The following is a 14142-nucleotide window of genomic DNA, read 5'->3' on the forward strand; positions in this document are numbered from 1 at the left end:
GTTTTAAGATGGAGCTTCATACTTTTATGAACAGGATTATATAATGGGTCCAGTCCCTTGCTATCACTTACCAATTACCTCAGGGCACACTTCCAGGCCTGTGTCCTATTGGCTAACGGGCAGGCCCTTAACGATAAGAATTGGATGGTGCAGAATTTCATGCCCAGCAGAAACACTGTGTTCTTTATAACTAGGACTTATTTCCTTTCTTTACTGATTGGAACCATGTGTCACCAAATGTTTGGATGCCTGAACTATACCAGAATCTTTCAGTGTTTGCAATAGGGAATTAAAAACCCGAACAATCTGTAGAAAAGATATGACTGTATCAACAAGTCACCATTTTATAAATATGGTCACATGCTACTTTGTTTCTGGGAACATACCAATATTGAGAAAAACAATTCAGGCAAACCAAGGCACTCTAGACTCAGCTGAGAAAGTGGAATAAAGTCCAGTACAAAACTTCATGAAATCATGGAAGCATCAACAGCTAATAAAGTCCCAAAGGAAGTCAAGTCCAACCATCAGTTTTAGCAAACTCTGAAAATTCCCAGAATAGATAACTGGGAGTTAACAGAAGAATGATGGATGTTTATCTTGCATGAGATGGTGGCAAGTAGGGATTGGTGATGTCATTACAATCTGTTATTTATATCTGTATATTTAGGTTTGGAAGGATTAGATTTATTTGGAAGTGTCGGGTAATGTCAGTTTCACTGTACACACACAAACCAAAGACAAAAAGCTTCCATCAATAATTATCAAAATTTACAGATGGCAAAGTAAGAAAACTGCTTCTTGAAAACTTAATTTCATTTTAAGAATATTTACTTTGTATCTTTTGACATGTGATGTTGACAATTTGTTTTAACAATTTTTAAACTTTAACTTTTTGAATCTCAGCCTCAATAGCGATCAATATTATCCATCAAAACTTTTTAAAAATTAAAAATCTGCCAAGCCTATGTGTATTAAAATAAATATTGACTGGAGACCTGGAGGATGTATGTATAGAGGCTTATTCAAAGCCTACTGTAGTCCACTGACCTCAGTAGGCCATGGATCAGGCCCATAGCACCTATCTCTGTTTCCTCCCTCCCCCATTCCTCCCGTCATGTTTGTCACAGTAGTTGTCTACATCTGGGCTGTAAACTCTTTGGCTCTGACTCTGGATAAGGCACTGTCTTACTAGGTGTACACATTCCAGAACAATAGAGCCTGGGCGATTTGAAGCTTTTTCCTTCCTGGAATGGAAGAAGAGAGAATAACTAGTGAAAGCAGACAGAGCTGAACAAGGGACATGCACATGAAGGTTGGAGAAATTATTCTACCTTGTGATAGGGTCCGTAAGGCCTTCTTTGCCTCCTGCTGGAGGTGTTGGCGCTCCACCACCCCATCTCAAGGAAAACCCACTCTGGCTAGGCTACCAACAAGACACAGTCCTCCAAAAGCCTAGAAGGACCAGCAGTAGTTATTGACCAATCAGGAGCCATCAGACCAGATAAGAAGGCTTGCCTGCTTCTGCTGAGGGACAGTGTGGAGTGAGACTAGGATAGACGGGGAGCTCCTCAGTGCAAGCCCAGGGCCAGGTCAGGGGCATGGCTTCAAGTGCTGCCACTAAGGGCTTGCCTTTGAGGTTTGCTTGTTCAAAAATGCAGACAGCAAGATTCTGAGTTGGTTCTTTTTATTTAACTGGGTAGACATTGCCACCAAGCTTACAGCACAGGCTGCCCTGCTCTGAACAGGCTTCTGAAACTTGTAGAACATGAAAGGGAGCCCCCACAGATCCACTCTTGGCCCTGCAGGGGATGCCAGGGAACAACCCCAGCTGTGATATACCATATACACTTACTAGGGCTGAATGCATGGTTGGTGTAGGAAGTCGAAACACCAATGGATTCAAGAGCCTGGCATGTTTAAATCTCTAGGGAGAAAGTGGGTGAGGAATGACAATGGGGGCGGGGCTATATTCTTGCCTATACTATGGTCCCTTTGCTTACACCGGCTGTAGAAAGGGGCTGTAGTAGACTTACCATCCTGGAGGGCCCCTTTTCTTGCTGTTTTAGATGCCCTCCTGTGGTTGAGATCTGTCCTGCCAGCCACATAACCAGCCAGATAACCCCTCCACCAGCATAAAAGCCAGTATAGAAAACCCCAAATGATCATCTGCCTCTTCTGGAACTTCCTTTCCATCCATCTCTCCAACAAAAATAGAGTCTAAACCATAAATACCTCTGGACCGCTGACTCCTGCTGGGTTTGAGGTTTCAACCTCTTTTCCTCTTCCCTACAGCTCCCAATCCTTTCCTCAGAACATTAACTTGTGGGGTCACATCCCCAAAATTCTGTGCTTTCACAGGGATCTCCCACAGGGGGTTTGTCTGGGCTCTTGCAGTTCTTCTTCTCCTTTACCTGGATCCTTATCAAGTCTCTCCTCCCGCAAGAGGACTTGTACCCATTCTCTCTCCTGTGCTCCCTCCTTTCACTTCCCTGAACTTGTTCTTTTGAGTTCCTCCCTCAACCTGACCATACCTTCCCCAAGAGTATCAGGTGAGGTGAATAGAGCTCTCAGACTCCCTTTAACCCTTTCTAGGCATGTGTGGAGTTTCTACACCCCATCACAGGGGCCTTCATAGATTTTAAGGCCAGAGGGAACCATTACAATCTTCTAGTCTGATCTCCTGCATAATACAGGCCACAGAACTTCCATGAATTAATTCCTGCTTTAAATCCAACAGCTGCGGTTGAACTAGAGCATACATTTTTCTAAAACAACTGATCTTCATTGAAAGATTTCCAGTGATGGAGAATCCACCACAACCCTCTGTAAAATGGTTCAATGGTTAATTACCTCACTGTTAAAATTGCATACTTTATTTTTAGTCTGAATTTGTCTGTGGGCCTCAAAGGTGCCCAAACCAGGTAGTGGAAGATTGCTCCAGTGTGAAATGGCATTCATTCCCTCTACACCCTCCTCATACAGTGGAGAAAGGGGCAAGAGTCGATTTTCCCAGGCCCTTCTGAAGGGAGAGGTTGGGAATCAAGCTCAGAACCAAGATACAGATTCTGATGCACACTCACGGAGAACCAGATCTCTAGCTGATGTAAATAGGTCTGGCCTCATTTAAGTAATTGATTTACCTCAGCTGGGCCTCAGTCTGGTTATAATACCATTTAATCACTGGACCAATGCCCTAAAGACACATTTTCTAGATTCTAAGATGATATTGCAAACAAGGGAGAGTGAAAAGAAATAAACCTCATAGAAGCAATTATTTGACAGTCATTTTTCAACAAAATATTAATCTAAGAACTTCAGCTCTCTATTTTTAAAGACGACCTGGCTGCCGATGACTTATTCACCATAACAAACAGTCCTTAGCGTCTTAATTCTATTCTTTTCTTTCTCAAGTCCCATCTTCCAGGAAATTTTTTGCTCTAGACAATGCAACTCAAAAGTTTTCATGTGTCTCCTTGACAGATGCAAACATTATTCCCATTGTGTCCTCACTGAATGAAAAATTGAAAGTGCAGAGCTGGCACAGGGAAGATTGACTGGATTCTAAATGAACGTTCTGTTACTAATGTAAAACTAGAGGGAACAGAGACCAGTAATGAAGTGAAATACAAGGTTAAGTATTGGAAACCAATTAGCTAGTTCATCACTGACAACTCTTTGATGGCCTGAACTGCTTCCAGAAAGATAAGGGTATATTGTTTAAAAAAAAACAATTAAAGCTCAAGTCAGATTCGCATACAATTATTTCATATTCACATGCGAATCCAAAGGGATGGATACCCTCAAAATACTAATACTATATATGTGCGTCGCTGTAGAGCGTGAGTCTCCTCTTGCTTGCACTACTGCAAATCAGGAGTAAATCTACTGATGTCCACAATGGAGTGTGAATGAAAGGGTAATAAGGCCCCCCTCACTATCCTGATTAATATCTCACACTGGTTTTACACCAGTATGACTCCATTGATTTCAGTGGAGTTTTCCTGATTTACACTGATGTAGATGAGTGGAGAATCAAGCCCAGAAACCAGGTGGTAGATTCTCTGCCTTGCTCTGTTCCTTTTCTGCTGTTCTGGCAGTGGAATGGGAGTAGAGACTGGCAGCAAGTCCCCTTCTGGGGATTCCTCCGGCATTGGGGCATCCCCAACAAGCATACAGCTGGTGGAGCTGGCTCCTATGCCACCAGCCTTGCAGCCCCTGGTGCAGGGGCCAGGGAAAGGAAGGGGTTTTTTTTGAGGTGTCACATGTTAGAGTTGCACAGAGCGGGGGGTGTTCAAAGAATCAGTTGGACATTTAAAGTTGGAGGTGGGAGCAGCCTGTATCCCTGTCGTCATCCCTGCTTGATCCTGGAGATATTTGGACAGATATCCCAACAGGAGTTAATGCTGCCTTGGGCTAATGTGAATCCTGCTGGCTAATTGCCTGAGGCAGCATTGTCTCTGCAGAGGCCCTGCCCGGGCTAATACTGTGCAGCCATGGGGTGCCCATCCCAACAGTTGCCTGGATTCTGTTCTCTGTGAAGCCAATGGGAGTTGCACCTATTTGCAGCAGGGCTGAATTTCTTCTCATGGCTTTGAGAAGCCACATCCAAGATAATGTAACGTGAAAACTAAATAATTTTTTTTGGGGGGGTGAGGAGGATGGTCATGAGAATAGCACTGTCATGAAACAAGGTCATGAATTTATTCCGTAGAACTGAGGAGGTACAGGAGAGTCCAGTCGGGTTGGGATCTTTTTATTGTCACTATTACCAGTCAAGATTCTGACACTCTAACTCACATTCATCTCTGTTTTCTAACACCAAGGTTGGATAGGGCCAAGGTTATGAGCAGTTCTTGTTCATTTTGTTGGTTTCTTGGCTTAAGTATCTGGAGTACCAGACACTTCAAGTCTTAGTACCCCCCTTTCTATTTGTTACCCATTCAGGGTACCCAGTTAAACCACAAGAAGGCTGGATGGGGGCTTTGGGTTTCTGGACTTGTTGAGATCCACATCTCTTGCTTCCTTCCTAGAGCCCGTGAGTGGGTGGGAAAAAGCAGGGAAATGGGTAGCCTTATCTCCAACTCTTAATGAGCTGGCCAGAGTAGATGAGCTACCACACAATGGGGCCATAGTAATTTACTCCTGGCATAGGCCAGCAGTAAATTATTGCCCCTGGGAGCAAATTGGAACCAGAGGTATTTCTGAGGGCCTATCTACACTAAAAAAAATGTGCTTGTACAACTTGTTGGCATAAAGCTGCCACCATGGGTGGAGCCCCCCTTTGGGGAGGCTAGCCCCCCAGTTCCCCTCCTTCCACCTGAGATGCCCCACCTCAGCGAGAGCCCCAAGCCTTGATCCCCCCACAGCCCGAGGAGTCCCGGGCCAGCTGGAGCCCTCCCCATCCATGCCACACCTCCCCTCCTGAGACCCCAAGCTGTCCCATGAGAAAAGCTTGTCTCTTCCCCAAGAACCTGAGCTTTTGATATGTGTCATCCAGGTTCCAGGGCAGTTGAGGAGTTTACTGAGATTAAATCGAGGAAGCTGAGTAATACATGCAGCCTCCTCAGATACCCCGGAACCTGCATGGCACATAATAATAAGCAAAAGCTTCCCCTGCAAACCCCGCAACCGGTGGCTGCAGCTCTGCCAGGGGAGGCTTAGCCTGCCCTGGCCTATTACACCCACAACCTATGGCTGCCACAGTTAGTATATTGCTTGTGCATGTGCATATTTGGCTTCTTGCATCCACTCTGCGTATAATCAACAGGAGCACATATGTCAATGCACAGTGCGGTGCACTATGCATAGGTATCCCAGGGTGAAACTCTCCACCATCCAGTGCACTGTCCTTTGGGAAGCTTTGGCAATCATGGTGGAGCAGAAATGAGTCATGTGGGGGTTATTGGGTCAAGGTCAAGTTCCCACCATGCAACTTTCTCCACACCCATAATCATAAAATCATAGAAGATTGGGGTTGGAAAAGACCTCAGGAGGTCATCGACTCCAACCCCCTGCTCAAAGCAGGACTAATCCCCAACTAAATCATCCCAGCCACGGCTTTGTCAAGCCGGGCCTTAAAAACCTCTAAGGATGGAGATTCCACCACCTCCCTAGGTAACCCATTCCAGTGCTTCACCACCCTTTTAGTGAAATAGTGTTTCCTAATATCCAACCTAGACCTCTACCACTGCAACTTGAAACCATTACTCCTTGTTCTGTCATCTGCCACCACTGAGAACAGCTGAGCTCAATCCTCTTTGGAACCCCCCTTCAGGTAGTTGAAGGCTACTATCAAATCCCCCCTCACTCTTCTCTTCTGCAGACTAAATAACTCCAGTTCCCTCAGCCTCTCCTCATAAGTCATGTGTCCCAGCCCCCTGATCATTTTTGTTGCCCTCCGCTGGACCCTCTCCAATTTGTCCACATCCTTTCTGCAGTGGGGGGCCCAAAACTGGACGCAATACTTCAGGTGGAGCCTCACCAGTACCGAATAGAGGGGAATAATCACTTCCCTCGATCTGCCGGCAATGCTCCTACTAATGCAGCCCAATATGCCATGAGGCTTCTTGGCAACAAGGGCACACTGCTGACTCATATCCAGATTCTCATCCACTGTAATGCCCAGGTCCTTTTCTGCAGAACTGCTTCTTAGCCAGTTGGTCCCCAGCCTGTAGCGGTGCATGGGATTCGTCCATCCTAAGTGCAGGACTCTGCACTTGTCCTGTTGAACTTCATCATACTCCTTTTGGCGCAATCCTCCAATTTTTCTAGGTCACTCTAGACCCTATCTCTATCCTCTAGTGTATCTACCTCTCCCCCCAGCTTAGTGTCATCCACAAAATTTCTGAGGATGCAATCTATCCCATCATCCAGATCATTAATAAAGATGTTGAACAAAACTGGCCCTTGGGGCACTCCGCTTGATACTGGCTGCCAACTAGACATTGAGCAGTTGATCACTACCTGTTCAGCCCAACGATCTAGCCAGCTTGCTATCCACCCTATAGTCCATTCATCCAATCCATACTTTTTTAACTTGCTGGCAAAATTACTGTGGGAAACCGAATCAAAAGCTTTGCTAAAGTCAAGATATATCACGTCCACCGCTTTCCCCATATCTGCAGAGCCAGTTATCTCATCATAGAATGCAATCAGGTTGGTCAGGCATGACTTACCCTTGGTGAATCCATGTTGACTGTTCCTGATAACCTTACTTTCCTCCAAGTGCTTCAAAATTTGCATGTCAAGCTTTTCTAAATAGTCCTCAACCTGTTCTTTCATCTCTATCCCATAATTTCCACACCTATTTTAAAAATCCTACAGTAATCTGCACAGCTCTGCACTACTGTGAGAGCATTGAAAGCACAGGACACATGGTCCTGAGGTATTTGCAGAACCTCAACAGGAGCTTCATGGAACACGACAATTTCCTCGGTGAGATGTGCTCTTCCAGGGGTAATGGTGGTTTGCTTGATGTTGGGATTTTCATTTGGTAAACCAGGGTCGTGAGTTCAAACCTTGCAGGAGCAGGTTTGCAGACTCATTTGTCTTGTCCAGAGGTGGATGGTGGGAGGAAGCTTCCCTTATAATGACTTTGCCATAGCAAAGGAATAAAAGCCAGCTGTCTAGAACTCCCAGGTAGGACAGCAGCATTTTACCAGAAGTGGGGATCAAACCCATGCAGACAAATGTCCATTGGAATTTAAGTCCAACGCCTTAACCTCTCGGCCGTCCTGGTGGATGCTACAAGCCCTCCCCAGCAGAAGAATGAATTCTTGGGATGTCGTCAACGAGCCCACTGCCTTGAGCGCGTGACTAGGCCAGGCACAGTATCACTTAGGTCAGCATTGGAGCAGAGGGAAGCTAACTTGTGGCCTGGCTCCATAGCTCAGGGGTTAGCGCACTGGTCTTGTAAACCAGGGATTGTGAATTTAAAGTTCACTGGGGCCTGTGCAGCAGTTTCTGACAGGGCCTGTTGTTCCCCAGCAGTGGAGTGCTCCCCTTTCCTTAGGTTTTTATTAGTTTTTGGGAGGGGTGCAGCAGGGGTGGGCGCCAGAGGGCTTTATTAAAGAGAAGCAGCAGCCTAAATTATTATACCATATTATATATGTTCAAAGGGTAGTAGCAGCAAAAGGGACCTAGCAGAAGTGAGATTCGGACCCACACAGGCTCATGCCCATTGTGGCTTGAGCCCAACACCTTAATCACTCGGCCATTCTGGTGAGCAGCCAAGAACAGCCCAACCACTACACCCACAAACGTCTTGGGCGTGCTACAGCACTCTGGCTTTGGATAACTACCCAGCACTCCTGTGTCTCAAAGGGGTTCACAGAATGCTATGCTTGATTAGGAAACTGCCTCTCTGCGTGTGGTTGGCTAGCTGCTAGCAGCTTGCAGTGCAGGGGAGGTGAAATTGGACCCCCTCGGTCAGAATTTGGGAAAAATCTCCAAATCCAAAGCAAAGACATCGGGTGCCACTGGTCCTGTGAGGGAGTGCTCCTGCTGCTCATAGCAGCATTCCGGGCTTGGGAGACTGCCTATGACCCAGGGGTTGGGAGGATGGGGTCCCAGTCCCCCTATCTCCAAGGCGACAAATTAGCTTTCAGAGGCTCACTGTGGAGCCTCACTTGATCTCCCACAACTCAAATATTAAGCCTTCCGCCATTGCTTCTGGTGATGGGGGACAGTCTGGCTGGAAAGAACTGTGGCCACCAGGTCATCCCATTGGGTGTAATGGACCCGGTTTGCCCAACCTCCACCCCGTGCTGAGTACACCTCTGCCACGCGCTGAGGGCACCTTTGCCACCCCGCTGAAGTGCCACCTGGAGCAGAGCTGTTGAGGAAAGGGAGAGAGTCTTGGGTCAAGTGTCCACTTTCCATAGGGGGCAGCCAGATGGCTGCTCTGCACAAAACCCTGATCCAGAGCAAGGTCTCCTACAAAGGCTTTAGAGCCAGCTTCCCCAGGAACATGAGGTGCACTCCGGGTGCGTGGTAGCTCCCTTCCGGCCACGCTACGCTCCCAAAATGAAGGGATCTCCGCAACCGGCCTGGTGCGTGGCAGTGGAGCACCCGGCCTTGTTCTATGGCAGTGGTCTTAGAAGGTGGGGGCCCTGAAGCAGGGGGCCTAGGAAAATCATACTTCTGATTGTCTTCTGTGCCAAAAAATTAAAATTTTTGCACACTATATTTCAAATTTCTGCATAATTCTGCAAATTTTATTTGTCAAATAAATTTGGAGGCTTCACCATGCAATCAGGGAGCACAGGCCACCGGTTGCACAGACGTGGGAAATCACTGTGAAGCTCCCCCCACCCCCAGACACGGACTCAGCGATGAGGCTGTATTTAGCCCTGGCAGTGCAAGGACCGGGCCTGACCCAGAAACACCCCAGGGCCCTGCCCCTACATGCCAGGTGCACCAGTTATGGGGACACAGGCTCAGCAAGGCAGGATCCAAGTGTGGAGGGATCTAGGTGTGGGTTGAGAGGGTTCTGTGTGGTGCAATCTGGGTGCGGGCGGCTCAGGGGGGATCTGTGTGCGGGGTGGGAGCTGGATGTCCAGGGGCTTGCTAGGGCATTCTGGGTGCAACAGGAACGGGACTTTGAAGGGGGAACCAGGTGAATGTGCTTGGGGCTCAGCAGGCGGGCTCTGGATGTGAGGGGGGATAGAGCTAGGCAGGGGGGTCTGGGTGTGAGGGGCTCAGTGGGGGGTCCAGATGCTGGGGGAGTGGGACTCAGTGGGCTGGGGATCCAGGTGTAGCTGGTTGGGGCTTGGTTGGGTCAGGATCCGGGTGCAGGTGGCTCATCGGGTTGGTCCAGGTGCAAGGGGAGTGGGGCTCATCAGGGGGCTTCTGAGTGTGGGGGATTGAGGATCGGTGGGAGGGTCTGGGAATGAGGGGGTCTGGATGTATGGGGGTTGGCTGGATGGGGGACCAGCCAACCCCCAACAGGGATCACTCCTCCTGCAGCTGAGGAGCGATGGGTTCAGGAAGCATGGCGGGGCAGGGTGGAGCGGGGTGGGGGGAGGAGATTTTGCAGAGCTTCCCACAGCTGGGGGAGAAATTTGAGGGTGGGTCTGACCAGGCCCCAGATACCATGCAGGAGAAGAGGAAGTCCTGGCCTCCCCAGCCCAGCCAGGACTAGCAGCTGAGCCCGGCTCAGGGCAGCAGCCCCCAGTTGGGTCTTCCCCAGTCCCACTTCCTGCCCCACAGTGATTTACCTCTCTGTCAGCTGCCCTGGCCACCCAAAACATACTTCTGGGGAGGGTCGTGTGACTGCTCTTCTGGCTTTCGTTTGCTTCTCCGTCAGAAAGTCCTTTTTCTGCAGGGAATCAAAGATATCTGGAGGGGACATAAATTCTGTGCATGCACAGTGGCTCAGAATTCCCCGAGGAGTAAAATCAGCAATTTCTAGGGCCAGATGTGCTCTTCCAGGAGTGATGGTGGTTTGCTTGATGTTGAGTTTTTGGTTTGGTAAACCAGGGGTTGTGAGTTGAAACCTCGCAGGAGCAGGTTTGCAGACTTATTTGCCTCATACAGTGGTGAGTGGCTGGAGGGAGCTTCCCTTATAGTGGCTGTGCCATGGCAAAGGAATAAAAGCCATCTGCCTAGAGCTCCCAGGTAGGGGGGTAGTATCTTACCAGAAGTGGGGATCAAACCCACGCAGACACACATCCATTGGAACTTAAGTCCAACACCTTAACCTCTCAGCCATTCTGGTGAGTGCCATAAACCCTCCCCAGCAGAAGAATGACTTCTTGGGATGTCATCAACGAGCCCGCTGTCTTGAGCACATGACTAGGGCAGGACACTTGGGTAGGCATGGGAGCAGAGGGACACAAGCTTGTTGCCTGGCTTTATAGTTCAGGGATTAGAACACTGGCCTTGTAAACCAGGGGTTGTGAGTTCAAAGCTCACTGGGGTATGGATGGTAGCTTGTGTCTGTTGTCCCTCAGCAGTGAGGTGCTTTCCTTAGGTATTTATTATTTTTGGGAGGGGCACAGCACGGCTGGGTGCTAGAGGGCTTTGTTAAAGAAAAGCAGCAACCTGAATTATTATACCCGTTGTTCAAAGGGTAGCAGCAGTAGCAGGGGCCTAGCAGAAGTGAGATTCAGACTCATGCCCATTGGGGCTTGAGCCCAACACCTTAACCGCTCAACCATTCTGGTTAGCAGTCAAGAGCAGCCCAACCAGTACACCCACAAATGTCTTGGGTGTGCTACGGTGCTCTGGCTTTGGATAACTACCCAGCACTCTGTGTCTCAACGGAGTTAATCATAGAATCATAGAATATCAGGGTTGGAAGGGACCTCAGGAGGTCATCTAGTCCAACCCCCTGCTCAAAGCAGGACCAATGCTATGCTTGATTAGGAAGCTGTCTCTCTGCATGTGCTTGGCTAGCTCTGGAGTGCCCGGCCAGTGCCTTGGAGTCCAGGCGAGGTGAAATTAGACCCCCTTGGTCAGAATTTGGGAAAAATCTCCAAATCCAAAGCAAAGATGTCGAGTGCTGCTGGTCCTGTGAGGGAGTGCTCCTGCTTCTGCTGCTCATAGCAGCGTTCTGGGCTTGGCGGACTGCCTATGATCCAGTGGTTGGAAGGATGGAGTCCTGGGACCCCACAGACCCAACGGCCACAGGTTAGCCTCCAGAGGCTGACTATGGAGCCTCCTTTGGTCTCTCACAGCTCGACTATTAAGCCTTCCTCCATGGCTTCTCTTGACGGGGAACAGCATCCCCAGTGGCATGTGATTTGGGAGACAGCCTGGCTGGAAGGAATTGCTGCCACCATCTGATGCGTAAGGCAATGCCAGAGGCTTGTGGTAGAGAGCTTGCACTTCTGCAGGGAGCGAGGACCAAAAGGAGAAACTCCCCAACACGAAGGGCTCACTGCACCTGGCCCGGCTCTGTGTGTGGTGGTGCAGCATCTGGCCTTGCTGTAGCTAGACATTCAAAGGGAGAGAAGGCATCCTAGCTCTGGTGTTAGTGAGTTTTCTTTGTGAGTTCAAATTTCACAGGGATTTCGGTGGGTGTTCTTAGAAGGGTGTGTGTGGAGAGTGCAGATAGTCTGTAGTTTAGCTCTGCCATTTAAACCTTTGTCCTATAAAACACCGTTCACAGTATTATTTCTTCCTGTGTGGTAGGACAGCTGCAAGTATCCTTCTGTGGAGAAAGAAATAACACTTCCATCCCTCGGACCTTTCTGGAGGGGATTGAAGAGTTCCTCCATGAAAGGATAATTGAGATCTTTCAGGAGGATTAATGGGACTTCCCTGTGGACATAAACCAACTCCTCTGTATGGTCCCCTCTTCCTAACATTACATGGGAATGAAAAGTAGATAAGAATGCTATAAGTTTTGATTGCTTTTCTAGCTCTTCTACCATGGGTAAATCAATGAAAAGTCTATATCTGTGTTCTCATAAGTTAGGGGCCCCATCATTGTAATTGAAAAGAAATTCATATACTTACCCGAGTTTCATTTCCCTTCGGTGGGCTTCCCCGTTCTCCACTACAGGGATTGACTTGACTGAGGTTGAGACTCAAAGAGGTCCTGACTCATGGTATACCTGGACATCCTGGTCACATGTCCCCCATCCTCCTCCAACTTAAGACAATACAAATGGCCATACTTGGGCACATCAATGGTCCATCTAGCCCACTATCCTGACTTCCATCGGTACCCAATGCCAGGTGCTTCAGAGGGAATGAACAGGTAATCATCAACTGATCCATCTCCTGTCATCTACTGTCACCTTCTGGCAAACAGAGGCACTTAAAAACATGGTTTTGCATCCATGCCCATCCTGACTAATAGCCATTCATGGACCTATCCTTCCTGAACTTATCCACTTCCCCCCTCCTCATTGTTCACACCAGAAACCTGTGACTTGGGTTCCTGAGAGGTATCCACAGAGGTGGTGGTGTCTCCACCATTTATGGCATGTAGCTAGTTGTAAAAGCGGCAGGTCTGCGGCGCAGCACCAGATCAGCTGTTGGCCTCCCTGGGCTTCTGGTATGCCTGCAGCAATCCCTTGCTTTTACGCAGTACTGCTGCTGTTCCCTGTCTTATCCAGAGCTGGTGCTAGCCCATTGTGGGCCGTAAGCAGGAATATTCCCTCCCACACACAAGCACCCAATACTAAAGCAGGCATGTTCTTATAAAAAAGCAAATAGAGGGCCCTGAGCTGCTCAGGGACCTAAGCAATTGCTCAGTCTGCTTATGCCTATCACTGTCTCTGGTCGTATCGCTGCTCTGGCATCCCCCATGCAATATGCGCATAGATGTCCACATTTCTACAGCTGGTCTACTGCTTGCATAACCTCTTCTCCCCACGTGCCCAGGAGATCCAATATCTCCTGTCTACTCCAAGCCGGAGCAGGTCTGGAGTGTACAGGCAGCGTGGTCAGCAGGGCAGTTGCACACCGCAATGGAGAGCTGCTAGGTGCACTCACCACACTGGACAATCAGGTTTTAAAGGGGTGGGTGGCATCCATGACCCCTGGGCAGTGAAGTTCACAATTTTGGTCACAATTTTGACCAGAACCATCAGTACCAGGCATTATGGGACAACTGCTGGAGTATTGTTAGGTCGTTGAAGGTAACGCGGTGTCTATATTTGCATTAAGTTGAACTCAATACATTGACCATGGCTCAGTGTCTCAGAGAGAAGCTGTGTTACTGTGTTGTTGTAATGGAGAGCTTATGTCAGCTGGAGATAAATTTAAGTGTAATAACACGCACAAGGTGGCTTACGTCAACCCAACTTCGTAATGTAGACCAGGCTCAAATCTTGGCAACTCTCAGATCAAACTCCTGAGGTTATTTAATATACGCCCCATCCTTGTTCAGGGCTGGGCCTAAAATCACAAGCTAAAGTCCTAAGCAGGCTGCTGGGGAAGACAAAGGATCTAATTCTAGCCCATTTTACTCCTGTTGTGCAGTATTTGCTCCATAAGTAGTCTCACAATAAAGATGACAGAATTGGGCCCCAACTTTTTGAATTTCTGCTGTAGGACTTAAAGGGTTTAGTCAATCTCAAGCAACCACAGTAGCCTCTCAGGCCCTCTCAGTTATCTAAATTTTCTAGACTATTTCAGTACATTGGTCAATAGATTTTTTTTACCTCCCCTTCCTAACCACATAAG

General features: G+C 48.3%; 2 non-coding genes across 2 annotated transcripts; both read right to left on the minus strand.

The window, feature by feature from the left end:
* Nucleotides 1-7658: 7658 nt before the first annotated feature.
* On the minus strand, nt 7659-7741 carry TRNAL-UAA (transfer RNA leucine (anticodon UAA)). The gene has a single exon. It is a non-coding gene; the product is annotated as a tRNA-Leu (tRNA).
* A 2896-nt stretch (nt 7742-10637) lies between these two features.
* On the minus strand, nt 10638-10720 carry TRNAL-UAA (transfer RNA leucine (anticodon UAA)). Its single transcript has one exon. It is a non-coding gene; the product is annotated as a tRNA-Leu (tRNA).
* Between the last annotated feature and the right edge of the window lie 3422 nt (nt 10721-14142).

This window comes from Natator depressus, chromosome 5 (genome assembly GCF_965152275.1).
Source record: "Natator depressus isolate rNatDep1 chromosome 5, rNatDep2.hap1, whole genome shotgun sequence".
NCBI lineage: Eukaryota > Metazoa > Chordata > Testudines > Cheloniidae > Natator > Natator depressus.